The 17497-nt window shown below is 33.8% G+C and overlaps 2 pseudogenes across 1 annotated transcript; one reads left to right on the top strand and one right to left on the bottom strand.

Annotated features, from left to right (window-relative positions):
• Positions 1–754: 754 nt before the first annotated feature.
• LOC104733731 (uncharacterized) lies at positions 755–5396 on the bottom strand (annotated as a pseudogene). The gene is made up of 8 exons (XR_015583379.1): positions 4602–5396; positions 4031–4146; positions 3630–3866; positions 3021–3150; positions 2527–2580; positions 1643–1839; positions 1202–1548; positions 755–1117 (listed from the first exon to the last, which is right to left on the bottom strand). The product of XR_015583379.1 is annotated as an uncharacterized LOC104733731 (transcript).
• A 7900-nt stretch (positions 5397–13296) lies between these two features.
• LOC104756138 (uncharacterized protein At4g02000 pseudogene) lies at positions 13297–14855 on the top strand (annotated as a pseudogene).
• Positions 14856–17497: the final 2642 nt, after the last annotated feature.

The following is a 17497-nucleotide window of genomic DNA, read 5'->3' as shown; positions in this document are numbered from 1 at the left end:
TAATTTTTTTTTTTGTATATCTGCATTGGCATAGTGATATGGAAATGATATTATTAAAAGGCATGTTCTCTACTGATACTCCAACAACTAAACATTCCATCCTCCATCCTAATTTCCTGCCAACCACATTGGCTTATATCTTGGTTTAAACAAGAATTGATCTTTTGGAATTGCACAAGAAGCCGCTTAAAAGAATCTACATAGTCGTTGCATTAACTAGTCCTACAGCTCAAGTTAAACGCGAAGAAATAATTAAGACATCAAATCAATTCATGAGACGTATGTAGACCTTGTTGGACACTTTCCTATCTTCCTCCTTCCCAACCCATCGGTTTTATATGGAAAACAAAAATATTAACAAATTTAAATAGTTCAAGTTATGTCTTTTTAAAAAATATATATATATATATATATTTTTTGCAGTTATGTTTTGTAAGCATGTGTTCGATGGTTGCGCTTATTGGTTTCTCTCGGCTGCCCTCTTCTTGATGTCTTTGTATTTGTTTTCTGTCATCTACTAACATCCTAAGTTGATACTCTGTTTTTTTTTTGTAGTCTCCATATTTTTCATGGTTTTATTATCAAATTCTGAATGTAATTCTTGTTCTGACTTATCTTTGTGTGTTCTAGTTTGTAAACGTTTCTGTATGTCCTTTTTGCCAGCCAACGTTCTCTTCTCTTCTCTTCTCTCGATGGCATTGTACACAATTTTCCTCTCCCCAACACAACTCATTAACTTTCAGACTAGTAAATCTTTGTTCTTCAACCAACGATATCTAATAATGTTTGTGTATGTCACAATTTCGAAATACAAAATTTGTTTTTCAACCATAAAGTAAAAAAAAGTTTCTCAACTGACGACTTACATAGGAAACAAATACTAGTTTATGTCAAAGGTATTGGCAGACATTTTATCATCTGGAAAGAAACCAATAACAGGATCATCACCAGCCAGGGCTCCACCCATTAGGATCAAGACCAACTCCAGTTCTATCGAAGACAAAGGGGACTCCAGGCAATGGGTCATCTTCCAGACCAGCTAGAGAAAAGACAATAGGTGGTTTATCCAATACATAGCGCATGGGAGAGGGAGGTTGCACTTCAACAGCATCAATCTCTGCAGCACAGCAAAACATATATTAAATTAACTTCAAATAGAAGGAAAAAAAAAAGCGTTTACCTGATAAAGAAGAAATGTCACCTTCGTCCGTGGGCTTGAGCCTGAATATAAAAGTATGAAACCGTTTTCCGCGACGCCACACGCTTGCTTGATAGATTCTAGATTCAGGAGTGGATGAGGAGGCCATATCTATAGCCCAAAACGTTAGCCAGCATTGAAGACCACTGGTGAATTCGTAATTTGCCTCGACATGCTGGACAAACACAAGTTTTGTTCCTTGAGCTTCGTTGTGCTTCTCGATAGCAGTGAGTGTCTAACTCACGGATCAATTCAGCGTTGCTTCTTTTTGACTCGCTTATAGATTCGGAAACATCCAACGATCTACTACGGAACAAGTAATCAAATTGCTCCCACTTAATATAGAAACCCTAAGTTAAGCAAACACATTCCAAATCAGATCTCGAATCAACCCTAACCTTGCGCAAAGTCAAGAGAAATCAAGAGATTTGTTTTGTTTTTTACCTGAGTTTTCTCGAATTGATAGTGATACAACAAATACTGTCGCAAGTATTCCTCCTCATCTGCTGTTCCCCACTTGAGCTCGCGCTATTTTGAGTGTGATTTCGATCCTTCGTCCAATTTCGGATTCTTATTACGGCGACCACAGTTATCCTCCATTGAAACAGAGTCCATCATGATAGCAACCCTAACAAACGTACCTTAACGTATTGAAAAATCAAAACGAATCGAGAAAAGAGAATTATCGTGTTTTCTAACTATATATATATATAGTATGTAGATTAATGATACTGTATTATATAGTCTTAATGAAAACATGATCGATTAACAAAAACGACGTCGACAAAACCAGTTTTCAGTTTTCACCGACGCCCCCAAAGTATTTGTTTTTATGCGATTGTACTCGTTACTTACAATCTTATTCTACAGCCCCGCAATTGTTGAAATTGACCTTTCTCCTTATTATGTCAAGGGAAAATGAAAATCCCATATAAAGTTTGCAAATATTCCACGCTAATTAAATACATGAATAGGTACATGAAGTTATGTATTTTTCTTAATATTTCATGAGCTTAAAAATACTTTACATAAGTAGAAAACTCCAAAACAAAGGGACACCATCTTTAAGACCAGAGGGACACCATCATCAGGACCAGCTCGAAGAAAAACAACAGATATTCAATTAATGAACTGTCATATTGGCACTGATAAAGAAAAGCAGAGCCTATAGGTGGTTTATGTTCAACTAAATGCCTTTTCCTTCCCTAGTCTATATATCGTCCAGAATTGTCATATGACCATTGATTGTTTGGTTTGATCAGATACAGCAAAACTCCTATATTGACAACAACAACAAAAAAGGGTAAAGGATGAGCAAGAAGCAGTACCATAGTCATCACAAGGCATGGGAGTGGGAGGTTCCACATCAATAGAATCCATCTCTGTATTGCACAATAAACATGTACACACGAGTTATCAACATCAGAATAAGGTAAGCAGCCAAAGAATTCTAAATGAAGCAGAAAACAAACGAGAGATAAAAATGAAACAAGCATAGATCAATTATATAGATCACTGAACCGATTCAAGAAACACAAACGGGAGGGTCCGTTTGATACAAGCAGAATGCGTAGTTCAAAACAGATTTCTATTTGCAAATTTAGATTTCTATTTCTGCTAAATTGCACATCAAAAACCTAAACTTCAAAACGGATTCTCATTCAAATAACACCAGCAGAGGAAACAAAACAAAACAGAGGGTTTGATACTATCTATTATCACTCACTCAAAACAAAACCGTCCCAAAGTGAGAAGGATCTATTATCAAGAGCAAGAGCAAAAAGCTACTAACCAAACAGAATCATAAGCACGAGCTACTAACCAAACAGAAAGAGTCGGGTCTGTTGCTGCAAATGACAAGAGAGGTACATTGAGCTCATTAGCCACATGGGAGATGAGATAATGTGGACCAAGTCCTGAAGATTGGCTGCAACCACCTTGTTCTCCATTAGCTGCAAAATTGTTTCACCATAAGAAACCATATCACCAATCCACCTTCCTCATTACAAGATTTTTTAAAGGCAATGGATCAACACTCAACAGTAGCCACATTATAGAGAGTAGTAATTCCAATGATCTTAGCTTCTTTATATTCTTAGCAACTAGTAATTCCAATGATCTACTCACAGATCTTAAGAGAAAGTGGTTCATAATGAGAGTAAAAATGAGGACTTTACCTTTGTTATTATGTTACACAGTTACGATAAACTAGTAAGAAAACATATAGTTAATGATCAAGATATATATAGTTGATGATCCATGACTAAAACAGGATTTGTTTGAAAAGAATCACCAACAATAATTGTTATAGGTGAGCTTACTGACCGTTTACACAAACACCAGCCATAAGGCTAACATGTGACAAATCAAAACAGAGCATAAGAACAATGAATCCTGACAAACCAAAAATGCAAAGTATTGAGATTTTTACCAGGAGCTCTAATTCGTTCCAAGATGCTATTGATATCCCCGGTTGAACACATTGTCAGGTAGCTACCAGCATCCTAATGGGCGGCGTCACTGAACTTAATCCAGCTCCGTCGCTTTATATAACCGTCCTGGTCCGGCCCAATCACTTGCTTAGGCGGAAGCAGGAAACCAAAGGTCATCTTCCTCATCTATTTCTCCCCATCGGAGGTTGTTTCCTTCATCATCTGTGACTGCAGAACTGCATCACCCAAACAAAATTTATCCCCGTTAGTAACGAAAAGCATATAATATGTTCAGCATATGAAGTTAGACCAGATAGATATACACAAAAAGAATAATTAAGCCTCTATAAACAAACATTCATAGCAAAACGCTTTTTAACAAAGATAGAATTTCGAAGACCTTGTCTATTATCTGAAGCAGCAGAGTTCTGAGACCCACTGTTTTGACTCTTCCCACCCATGTAGCTCTTCACATCCCTTGAACTGCTTGAATACTGGAGTTTGTTCTAGATCACTCTGCAAATGTAACAAACAAATCACCATTCATATCAAAAAGCCAAATGCACACAACAACGAAAAGTCTCATACACTGCTCCTACTGATTCATAAATCAAGCCATTCTCTTGGCAACAAACAAATCACCATTCATAAATCAAGTCATTCTCTTTGCAACTGTTTATAGTACTCATAAATATGTTTAATTAAAGTGAAGATATCAAAATCAGAAAGGGTAAGAAATAAAAACCCCACCTTAAAACCAAGTCAATCATGGTCCTGTTGCTACAAAGTTATCTCATACCTACAGCTAAAATCGTTACTGGATTTATAATTATGTATCTTCCTATTGTAACTAAAAAGGCAAAAAGTTCCTAATAGATATTGCATCACATCACAATCACACACGAAGGGCCCAGAGAAAACTATACAATACGAAGAAACAACAGAAAGCAATCACAAAAGTGTTATTATACCTAAGAATTCTCAATCCGGCGACGGACAACAGAAAGCGAATGTCGCCGCCGCGAATTGACGTTATCACTAACTCCCCCAATTGAATTACCGCCGTTGTCTAGAAACGGACCTTCGCCGGCTCGAATTGTTGCTCACCGGATCTAGCCTAACTGAACCAACACGATTACTCGCCGGCTGTCTAGACAACGACCTCCGCCGTCTCGAGCTTTCAGTATCCGCATCCAACCTCCGTAAACCACCACCGTTACCACCAGAACCAACAACCCTAGATACAGACCGTCCGCTCCTCTGCGAATTCGTCACCTCTCCTCCGCCTCCGCTTCCTCCGCTGGACTTTCTTAAACCAGATCGTCCTCTTTCTCCGCTGCTAATCTCGCTCTCACCGGAAAACGATTCAAAAAAAACTCAACAGCTAAATCATCTTTCACCAAATCCAGAACCTCTCACGGTGTTAACAAACTTTCCCGTTTCTCATCGGAGTCACTTCGATTTCAGGATCCGGCATGCGGTGAGAGAAACGGCTCAAGCTCCGTTGTCTCCTTGAAGCAGACGACCTCCGTGTAGAGTAAGAAGAGTCGTCTCGTCGCCACTCTCGGAGGATTTGGCTAGTGACGTCGTCGTTCTTTTCATCGTCCAATTGAAAGCTGAAGGAACGGGCGGGTTTGTTTATTTTTTTTAATGCATCCATATTGTGTGAGAGTAAACATAGTGATAGACTCCTCCTCACATAAGTACTAGACCGGATAAGCCTACAAAGCAAAAGACATTTTAAAAGAAAGAAACATACCCATGCCAAAGCCTACAAACCAATCATTGTTTATCTAATATGGTGAGAAAGCTCTTTTTAATTGCTCTATCATATAAGAGGATATCAAACGACAAACGCCCAACTTACTTAACTTACCTAAAATATTTTTCATTTTTTGGATGGAGTTTTTGATTTATATCATTCGACACTTGTTTGTTTGTTTTTCAAAAACGAAAACTTATAATTTTGCTTAAACATGACAATAAAGAAAAAGGTGGGATTGATGCGAACAAATCCGTTCAGAAACGTTCTAGAAGTATTGGTTAGTTTATTTTTTTGAATGAGTTAATTTTTTTTTTATGGATATTTAAAACATTTGAACCAAATTTATTTAACATATATTCGGATTTTATTAGAGTTAGCCAAAATCTCAATTGATGCATATTGTGCGATTAAACAGACTCCTCATCTAATTACTATTCCGATAAGCCTACAAAGCAGGAGACAATAAGTACTATTCGGATTTTACTACCACACTGCTTCCCCAGTCCTCCTGATCTTTCCCAACAACCAAATCCTTGTACGACCCCGTTTAGTCCAAATGACTCTCCCTAAACCGTCAGATATAAAACCCGGACACGTGTCTCTATCTCTCTTGTTTCATCTTCCTCTCCTCGTCCGTACTCCCTAACTTATACTCTCCTTCCTCCACCCATCTCTCCCTAAACATTGTCTCCATCAATGTTTTTTACACTTACGCCCTCTTATTTTCTTCAGATCTCTATTTTAAATCAAATGTTGTAAATAAATAAGTAATCAACATTATCCATTTCTATAGTGAAGAACACTTGCTAGCCTTTATTTACTATGTAACAGTATTAAAAATTTAACCATATCGGTGCTTTGGTTTGGGGGAGGTGCGATTTAGAACCACCGTTGGAGGAAGGGAAAATTATTCGTTTCTTTTTTAATTTTCTATTCAAACAAAAGAAAGGAAAATATTAAAGTGGACAAAGAAAAATATTAAGAGTCAAAGTCAAACGTATCAAAGTTTTGAAACACGGTCAAGAGAGGATGGCAAATTCTACAAACGTAGCCCTTCTTCTCATACCACTATGAAGTATGTATATGTTGGTTAATTAAGACAAAAAAAAATGTTAATAAATTATTTTGGTTACCAAAACCTAGTACTAAATTTTAATTTTAAGACTTCATCAAAATCAAGTACATTGTACCATCATGCTAAGGTCACTACATAGTGGTTAAATTATTATCATAAGTCCAAAATTTTATTTGATCCACTTCGAAAATCAAAGATAGTTAGTAGATTTAGAATCGAATCCGAACAATGAAATCGTTGATACAGCATATACTGGCTACAAACTCGAGTTTCTTAATTATTTAGATATTAACTCTTCAAAAAATAAAGTTGTTTCATATTTGATTTTTGTTAACTTTTTAAAAAACATTCGTCCAAACCCCCATTTTATGTCCTCCAAAATCCAGATTTTTCCATTTTTTATGTTTCCAAATTACTTTCACAGTCAACAAGCTCAACCACAAATCCAATATTCATCCACTGATAAAATTCTAACTAAATAAGTAAAAAGTTTAGAAAAGTTTGATATTACAATTTGAATATTAGTATACTTTTCAAAATAGAGATTTATCATTACATGTTATTAGAAAAGTTAGACACATACGTATTCTACACTATTTAAAAAATTAGACACTAGTTCTTGTATAATCATTTCTTTTTGTATAAAAACTTCTTATATGTAGGAGAAACTATTGAGTAGTTAGATCTACAAAATGTGTTAATTGAAATGGGTTTTGCATATGATAACACAATAATTTGATTGTGGTGTGATGTCTTATGTTTATGATTATGAGATGCTATATAAAATAAGGAATATACGACGACATGTAACATGTTGACTAAAAACATTATGGTTAGGCGTTGTCAAAAATATTTGAAGAGAGAGAATTAGCTGTTTAGTCTTCCCTTTCATTCTACTACTCCTATATTCCTTGGGGTAATATATCAATATTTTTAACCCTTTTTACTTTTAAAATTTACTTAAAACATTTACATTTCAGTTGTGTCAAGATCTGAACTCGTACAGGTCATCAACTTAACCATTCGCGCCTCTGAGTCCACCCATAGTCACATGGTTTTCAAACGTCACATGTGGCAAGTATTTTTGTGTTGGTTTGCTAATACACCTTGAATAAAGACGTTCTTTAAAAAATAAAATTGATACCAGAATAAAACATTTATAAAGACAAATTTTAATTGGAAAAGTTTCGCTTAGGGTCATAATTCATAAAGGTTTGTTTCATTGATTCCAGATGAAAAGAACTGAAAAAGAAAATTAATATAGTACGTACCTAATTTCTTTTAACAAACAACAAAAAAAGCTTTTCATATAAATGATTTACATGTTCTATGGTCTTCATATACTATCTTATTTCAGCAGTTATTTATATATATAAAAACTCTAGATCATTAATTTATTCGTTGCTGTGTGCATGTGTGTTCTAATTATTTAGTCGAATGAATTGTTTAATTTATTATTCGAATGAATTGTGTTCTACTTGTCCCTGGGCGACCACATGTCCCCGCGTAAATGAGCCAAAACTAAAAACCTTAGGAATGTTTTTAATAAACAGTATATACTATCAACTTTAGGATTCTCTTTTTATTGTTATACTATAAATTATGGGACATCCCACTCATGATCATGGACCATGGTTACCCCAATCATTATGTATAGTCTGATTTGTCTCTTTTTTTTTTTTTTTTTGTTAAAGAGACTGATTTGTCTCTTTCTTTTCAAAACATTATATAAAAATATAAACATTTGGATTGGCAAACACACATTTTTCCTCGTACCGTAAACAACATCGTATTGATATGGGGACCATGCCCATAATGAATCAAATGATCACATGAAAGTTTTTATCATTCTTTTTCTTTTTGCTGGTGAAGAATTTTCTTGCATAAAATTTAAAAGGATATAAGAGCTTCTCCAACGGTGAAAGGGATGCGAGATTCTTCTATATGTTAACTTCATCATATTATTTATTTATTTAAATTTTAAATAATAAAATTAAAAAATAGTTAAATCCAATGGAGAAGCTCTAAATCAAAACAGAACCAAATCAACCACATATATATATGTGAGAAAGTTAAAAGAGATCCCATCAAGAAAACTTTATGATATAAGATCAAGGAGATGATCGGATCTAAGTAGATGACCACACGGTGCTTTCTACGTCGATGTCGTAACCGGAGTTGACGGTGCCGGAACAAAGGACCACACGGTTCTCTTTGCGTCGACTAAGGAGTGGGATGGATCGATGGACACCACACAATCGATGAGTGAGATTGTGATAAGTCGAGGAACTCACGAATCAAGGGGAACCCGCACAAGATTGGTGAACTCGTAAAACAATTAAAAGAAAAGTTCTCTCTTTATTGATAATAGGCAAAAACGTGAACTACAAGAGCTGCAATGGACCTTATTAATATGTCGACAGCTTTGACCTTCTAGGGTCTTTGAAAAGAGAAGAAAGGCAACAAATAATTCACAAAATAAACTACAAAAGGAATCTAGATTACTTTCGAACCAACCTGCAAAAGAAAAGGAAATTTCTCATTTATTAGAAAATATTTAAACGCTTACCTTGGCTTGGGGAGGAAGTTCTTGGCCTTGGAAGCTTCTAACTCATGTCTTTTAAGTGTTTTCGTTTGGAGTGATGACAAAAAGAACTTGAGCTTGGTTGGTCTTAAGGAGAGGCCTTTCACTTGTTGGTTCGTAAAAGTTCGGGCCGATACTTAAGTCGGGCTTCGTGACGTTAATTGCACTATCCATAATATCTTCTTGTTGGTGCTTTATATCGCTAAGGGTGAGATTGTTGAACTGGTCAATGGTGCTCTCCAAGTCTTTATAGTTGATTAAACTCTCCACAGCTTTATTGAATTCTTCACGCATCGTCCTTGTACCGGATCTTGTCCTAGGCGGTTGATACATAGTTGGAACTCTAACAGTGTTGGTGATGCTTGAGCTTATGTTCTCATCACTTTATCCTTCATCGTTAATTATCAACTTGTAACATCATTTATAAAATATTATATTAATTATCATACGTCAGTATCCAATACCAATATGATTGTTAAACTTAAAATAATAATCTTTTATTATGTAAATTAAATGGTTCAGCCGTACTTTTTAGATAATTTCCTATATTCTTTTATTATGTAAATTAAATGGTTCAGCCGTATTGTTAAATTTTCGTAGTTGAGGATGGAGTCCACTAGACTCACAATTATCCGGATTATTGTAAGTAGTGAGATAAGTTGAACTAGTTAATAAACTAAATAGTAGTATTTATTTTGATATCCATGTTAAAAAAAAAGCGTAGAAGATATGTTTACTAGTGGTAAAAAAAAATTCTAAATTGAAACATGCAAAACAAAAAATTTGCAATTTTGGAACTTTGAACAACATATCATCGAGTTGCTCCTTTGGGGACAGCTGTTAACATCATAACAAGCTTTTATTGTGCTCGAAAAAAAAACACACACACACATAAAAAGCAATACTATGAGTTACCCAAAAGATATTAAATGAAAACGACATTTTTGGATTTTATTAATTAAACCAAACTCAGATTACTTTAATTTGAACCATATATCATTCTAAAAAATAGTATATGATATCTTCTTAAGCTTTAATTATGTACGTTGTGACAAAAAGAAAAATAATAATAATAAGTATGAAGGAAATAGATAAATTTCATTGTTTAAATTGGAAACAGTAACATGAACAATAAATATAAGAACAGAGATCGTCAATGCTCACCAACATTAGTGACAATATATATATATATACTATATTAGGATCATGAATTGAAGGTTCTATATAACAAAGGCAGTATTTACATAATCTCGCTATTAATATATATATATATAATATATATGTATAATATTTTAGTTCAATGGTTAATGATTTCATTTTTTTATTCATACACAGTGATACTTGTTGATGATTTGATGTGTGCTTTATAGGAAGCTTTATATTGTCATTATGTGAACACGTCCTTCCATCACATAATTAAAGGACCAACTAAAACTAGATATTAATTTGGTTTCGTTTCTTTATTCTTCTAAAAAAAGGACATGGTCACACACACTAACGGTTGTGGATGACCGCATTTTGGACAGTGTATTGTTTGATTTGTCTTTTCGTTTTCCAAACATTTTGATAGGAAAATAGTAAATTCGGCACATTATTTGGAAAATATTTTTGGTCGGACAAGTTTGTAGTATTATTTATATATAGCTAAATAATAAAACAAGATTTTTTTTTTAAAACAAACAAAGGTTATTATGTCAGCTGTTATGAAATAGTTAATTTGTATTACTTACTTTAAATTTTTTTTTTTTGTTATAGCAAAATATTTAGCTGATACTATAAAATACAGGTAGTTTGTGTTACCTATGTTAAGATAAATACTCACAGTTAGTGGATTAATTATCCATGAAAATATGTAATGGATAAATGCATCATTCATGATATATGTTTTCTCTTAAACCATTCTGAAAACATGGTTTATGCAAAACGGTTTTTTTTTTTTTTACATCTTTAATACTATTTCGTTTATTTTTGTTTTGTTAACCTATTCATTAAGAAAAGAAAGAAGAAAAAGATTGACCAAGTTCTATGAAGAGAACATAAAAGAAAGGCTATAAAAGAAAACATGCTCGAGTACTGTCTTTTTTCATTAGCCATCAAATGGACTCTAAAGATATTAATGTTTTCAATAACAAATGATAAATACTTTATTCTAAACCAAAAAGGTCCAAAACCAAGGAAAAAAAAGTTGATAATCTTTACAAATAAATGAAAGTCAGAGTTTTATACATTAAAAAGTTATTTTGCTCTTTGCAAAATGTTGCGAATCTCTTTTATAAAATTAGGGGGGTGTATTCAAATTGACATTTTAAATGATTTGTGTAAAAGTTACAAATCCTATGTTATTCAATCATGGATTTTAAAAAGTCTCCTGAAATCCAATGTTATTGAACTGGTGATTTAAAAATCTACTTTAAAATCCACTGTTATTCAAAACAGTTTGTGGATTTTGATTTTAATAAATTTTAAGGATTCTAGAGGATTTGAGAGGATTTGTTTAGTTAAAAATACAGAAATCCAAATCTCATGGTTTTAGGTGGGATTTGAAAGAATTTTCCTATAAATCATATCAACTTCCCTAAAATCTACAAAAATTCCAAATTTCTTAAATCCCATCAAATCCTCCAAAATCATTATTTCAATACATCCCCCTTAGATACTTCTACAACTTTCAAATAATATGCGCATATGAGTTATAGTTATTAGTAGTAGTTTGATATTACTATTTGAATATTAGTATACTTTCCAAAATAGAGTTTTATTATTACATATTATTAGAAAAGTAAACAATCTTTAGACACTTACTGATTCTGCACTATTTAAAAAATTAGACACTGGTTCTTGTGTAATCATCTCTTTTTGTATAGAAACCTTTTTAAATGCAGGAGAAACTATTGAATAGTTAGATCTACAAAACGTGTTAATAATAAAAAAACGTACGTGTGGAAAAGATTTCTAGATATGTGGGTTATGGGTTTTGCATATATAACACAATAATTTGAGTATGGTTTGATGTCTAATGTTTTGTAGATGCTGAATATAAGGGATGATATACGACATGTAACATGTTGACTAAAAGACACGTTTGGGCATGGTCAAAATAATTACTTGTTTGATTTTCCCTTTTCTTATACTACTCCTCAGTGTTCTAAAATGCGGCCTACGCGGGTGCCTAGGCGGCGGTTATACGCTATGCGGTGATCGAGCGTCTCGAATTTTAGCTATGCGGTAATTTATGCGATTTTAAATAATTCGGACGCCTAATAGCATTTAGGCGGATATTATGCGGTCTACGCGGACGCCTGTACGGATTCTAGGCGGTATATTGACTAAAATGATAAAAAGTACTGTAATTAAATATTTTTTAAAATATTGTTTTTGTTTCAAATAAATATTATAATTAGCCTCTAAAGTCTAAACTTATGAAATTTAATTTGCTTCCAAAGTAATTATAAACTTACATTTTGTCAATTTTACAAATTTTTGAATGGATTATGTTTTTTTTTTTGTTTAAATTGTGAGATTATTATAGATTCTAAACTATTTTGATAGATAAGAGTTTTGTTTTATGTTTTTCTGAAATTAAAGTGTATAAGTTTTCATCCTATATATATATGTAAATATTATTTTTATGTAAATATATATTTATATATCTAAAATATATAATCCGCCTAGATTCCGCTTAGGCACCCGCATATACGGTTAGGCGCTAGGCGTTTGTCCACCGCGTAGCAAGCGCATAGCGCGTTTTAGAACACTGCTACTCCTACTAGGTATTAACCCGCGGTAAACCACAGGCTGAACATTTTATTTTTTAAAAACTTATAAAAATAATTTATTAATTAAATTATATATAATGGTTTGTCATTAAAATTGTTGGTTTAGAATCATAGCAATTTTTTCAATTTTTAATATAGTTATTGAAAAAATGATATCAATAAAAAATTGAGGCTTGCTGTAACAATGAATAAAATAGTTTAAAGCTTTGATATAGATACTTTTGAAAAAACTTAAACTTTTTAAAAATTCATGGCTTGAGATTTTTTTTGTTAATAGGATAAAGATTTTGTTAAAGGATATTTTTTTGGTTTCGATTTTTTGGTTTCTGTTTTTAGTTTAGATGGATTGATTTTCCATGTAATCCTGAGATTTTGGTTAATTAATATAGTAGGATTTTTAATTTTTAATAATTACTAATTATTTTTTATAGCCTTAACAATTTTAGTCTTTATTTAACAATTTATAATGGCAATTACATGTAATTTTTTACACTTTTAAGGTTATTTTTAATTTTGTACTTCTCAATTAATATAGTAAGATATTCCTTGGGGGTAATATATCAATATTTTCACATTTTTTGGCCTTTTACTTTTAAAATTTTCTCAAAACATTTATTTCAACTGTGTCAAATCAAATGAGAGAGATCTGGTTTAGCTATAACTCGTAACAGGCTAAGTCTGATAGCTAGACCACTGAATCCAAGTGTTCAGAATTTTCAGACTGTGATATCCTCCTTACCAAGGTCGTGGGGTCTAGCTTCACAAGTTCATGGAAGAGTTCTGGATGGTACTTTTATTCAGTTTCTTTTTCAATCAGAAGTTGATCTTATCTCAGTGCAGAGAAGAGAACCATGGATTTTCAATAATTGGTTTGTTGCTGTCCAAAGATGGGAGGACTTTCCAAGCTTAGATTTTCTAACAACTATCGATCTCTGGGTTCAAATTCGTGGCATCCCATTACCATATGTCTCTGATGAGACAGTCGTGCTTATAGCGGAAAGACTTGGAGAAATAGTGACAGTGGATTTTCATGAAGCAACAGCGACTCAGATAGCTTGTATCAGAGTAAGAATCAGGTTTGGAATTACTGATTGTCTACGTTTCTTTCGAAGAATCAGGTTTAGATCTGGAGAAACAGCAATGATACGCTTTCAGTATGAGCGTCTGAGAAGAATTTGTAGTAACTGTTACAGAATGACTCACCATAGGATTCAGTGTCCGTTCCTTCAGCGTATCCCGATTAATAGAGTCAACCCTGCAATTTCCGAAAGACTTGATCAGAATAGAGTGGTTCAGAATGATGAGTTAAACAGGGATGATATCAATTCACAACCCCAGATATCAGATACATCATTTCCAGCACCAAGGTCTCAACCTCCAAGAATGGAAACTCCTCCTCTTAATCCAGAGGAAATAGCAGCAGCTTCGCCTTACTTTCCAGAGTTCAAAGCTGAAAATGTTCAACATTTTGCGGTACCAATACCAAAAAGGGTATCAAGTATCAGAGTACAATCCTCAAACTGCTCTAATATGACTCCATCTAATGATCATGAAAGCACTGCAAAAGAGATAAAAAAATGCAGGAATTGGACAAACATCTAAATTTGAAGTAGGAGAGTCATCGAAACATCCAAGATCAGAGATAGCTAAAGATAAAGAAAGAAAACAAAAGCAAAAGATACAAGAGTACAAAGATGGAGGAATTCAGATACCTCCGAAGAAGAGATAAAGACACTCTACAATCACTGTCAAGGTTTTTTGGGAACCTGCGGTATCTTCGAAGCAGGAATAGTAGAAAGTTAGTTTACTTTTCAAGCATGGTTTGCATTTTTTGAATCCTGCCTATCTACAGCAGAAGGAAGATGAAGAAATGGCCGCAGATCAGTCTACTGATCTCTATTTCATCTTTTAGCTTAATCGGTTTGTTTACCAATCTATAAGTAACTTTAGAAGAAAAAAGGCGTTGGCCACTTTGAGTTATGCAACAATGAGATTATCTTTCTTCATGTGATAATCCAAACTTTGTAATAGGTGAAAAGTAGAAGCTTCTACAGCTGTAATTTTGGTTCATGTTATATAAAATCAGACTTGTTGAAAAAAAAAAAAAATGAGAGAGATCTGAGCTCGCACCAATGATGGGTCATCAACTTCCTTCGACAATTCGCGCCTTCTGAGTCCAACTATACTGTCACGTGGCTTTCAAACGTCACATGTAGCAAATATCTTTGTGTTGGTTTGCTAATACACCTTGAATAAGGAGTAAGGACGTTTTTTAAATAGTAAAATTGACACAAAATTAAAACATTTATAAAGAGTAAAGACAAACTTTAATAGAAAAAATCGCTTACGGTCATAATATATAACTGTTTATTTCATTGATTCCAGAGAAAAAAAAGCTGGAAAAGAAAACTAATATAGTACGTACGTAATTTCTTTAACAAAAAAAAAAAACTTTTCATATAAATTATTTACATGTTCTATGGTCTTCATATACTATCTTACTCCAACGGTTATCTATATAAAAAAAACTCTAGATCATTAATTTATTCGAATTAATCGTGTTCTACTTGACCACGTGTTAGGTTTATTTTATAAGACTACCTATTTCCCCACGTAAATGAGCCAAGTAAAAACTGAAAGTATGAAAACTTGTGATCTAATCAATGTAACAAAGGTTTCTTTTAAACTTCTCTTTAATTGATAGAAAATCTGTTTACAAGTTTGTTCTAAACAATTTTCTAATCTCTCAAGACTCTTCTAAAAGAACCCTCACGCTCTCTCTAAGTTTTTAGCTCTTCTTATTTCTTAAAGACTAAAACTTAGAAGCTAGATTAACTTTTCCTTGTTTGTGCTAAGACTTACAATTAGCCTTTGCACCCTATTTATAGAACTAAGACTTCTCCTATTCTATACCTAATAGGATTTGGACAATTTCCTTTTTCTTTATGATATAGGAAATTTCTCTCTTTATGTTTACATTCCTATTGTAAACATGAAACTCTTTGTTCTTCTAGAAGCTTCTCGCACCTTCTACTCTTGTATAATTCTTTTAGCTTGTTAAACACCGACATAATCTTCCTGATGTTCTGTTCTTGAATCAGTACTCTGTTCTTCTGAAGTAGTTCATCCTTTGAACACATGTTACATCTTCAATCTCCCCCTTTTTAACTTTGTGTTTCTCAAGCATAATAAATTTTGGCTTAGAGGAAAGAAAAACAACAGCTTAAAACCATAGTCAACTGTTCATAACATAAACCCCATCCGAACATTAAGCCATAGTCAAACAACCAAACAAAATGAACCAAAATGATCTCCGTCACAAAAAACAAACTTCCAAAGTCGTAGTACAAAACACAAAGCTAAGTTTAAAGCTCCCCCAGAATTTCAGACCAGCTAAAAAAAAAAACTCCCCCAGAATTTCAGACCAATCAGCAGCTTCTTCTCCATCTCCCCCTGCTTGAGAATACAACAGTTAAAAACAACTCAAATCAACTTGGAAAGTGGATGATTCTGTATGAGCCTCTGTACTACGTCCGTAAGCCTCTGTAAAGCTTGTGCTGTATCGACCAAAGCCCCATAGGAACTCTCCTCATCGTCTTGACCAAACTGTGGTACACGAATGCTACCCAACTGAATCACCTCTGAAGTTGATGAAGATCCATCATTCATTTGGCTGTGATCTAGTGAAGGGTCTGCGCTCATAGGAAGCAAATTATGTTTAACCGCATAAGCACGCCCAGTCCTAACACATGGAGTATAAAACTCAACAGCCACTTTTTCCTCCGAATCTGACAACACAAGCGGACCTTTTTTGAACCTTAAGAGTTTCGAAAATGGTTCTAGGAAAAATTACATACCGAGAAACATCACTCCAACTTATCTTCATAATCTGTTTATAGATGAGTTGTCCGAGATCAAACCGAATTCCTTTGACAATCTTATACACAATTCGAGCACGATAAACTGAAATATGATCTCGATGAGCCGAAGGAACCCAATTATAACCTGCTAACATGAAAAGAGCTGCAACATCTCCTGGTAGATTCCTAACCCTCAACTGATTCCATGGCAACTTGTCTCGACCACTCAGAACTTTTGCAAGTTCATTCTTACTTAATTTTTCAACAGCTGCATCTGCTAGCATCTCATCTTCAGTCAATGATGCAAGATTAAGTGCCTCATTGATAACGCTAGGAGAAAACTCATACCAGTGACCTCTAACAAGAATTTCACTCTTAGTTTTTTCTTTTGGCAGATTAGCAAAAAACTCACAAACCACTTCTTTACTAAAGACAGGCAAATCTTGTACCGCAAAATGCAACCCTAGATCCATAATCTTATGAACAATCCCAAGTTTATCCTGTAGAGAAAAATCCATTTCTCTTTCTTTTGTAACATCTCGAGAAAAAATGTCTGCATACTTTGCTTGAGCTTCCTTGGACACAAAAACATCAGACCGAAACTCTCCTTTTGTTCTAACACTCTTCACCTTTGTTTTTGCAGATTTAGATCGCTTGGCAACAGAGGTAGATCCTTGCTTCATCTTCCGCTTTTTACCCGTGTGACATGCACTCTGTTTTTGCACAAAGACTTCCTCAAACCCGAAATCCTCAGAATCCGAAGCAACTTGTTTTCCCTTATTTTGAACTTCTTCTTCCTCATGATTG

Source organism: Camelina sativa, chromosome 2 (assembly GCF_030686135.1).
Source record: "Camelina sativa cultivar CO46 ecotype springtype chromosome 2, ASM3068613v1".
NCBI classification, from domain to species: domain Eukaryota; kingdom Viridiplantae; phylum Streptophyta; class Magnoliopsida; order Brassicales; family Brassicaceae; genus Camelina; species Camelina sativa.
This window is presented reverse-complemented; position numbering and strand designations above follow the sequence as displayed.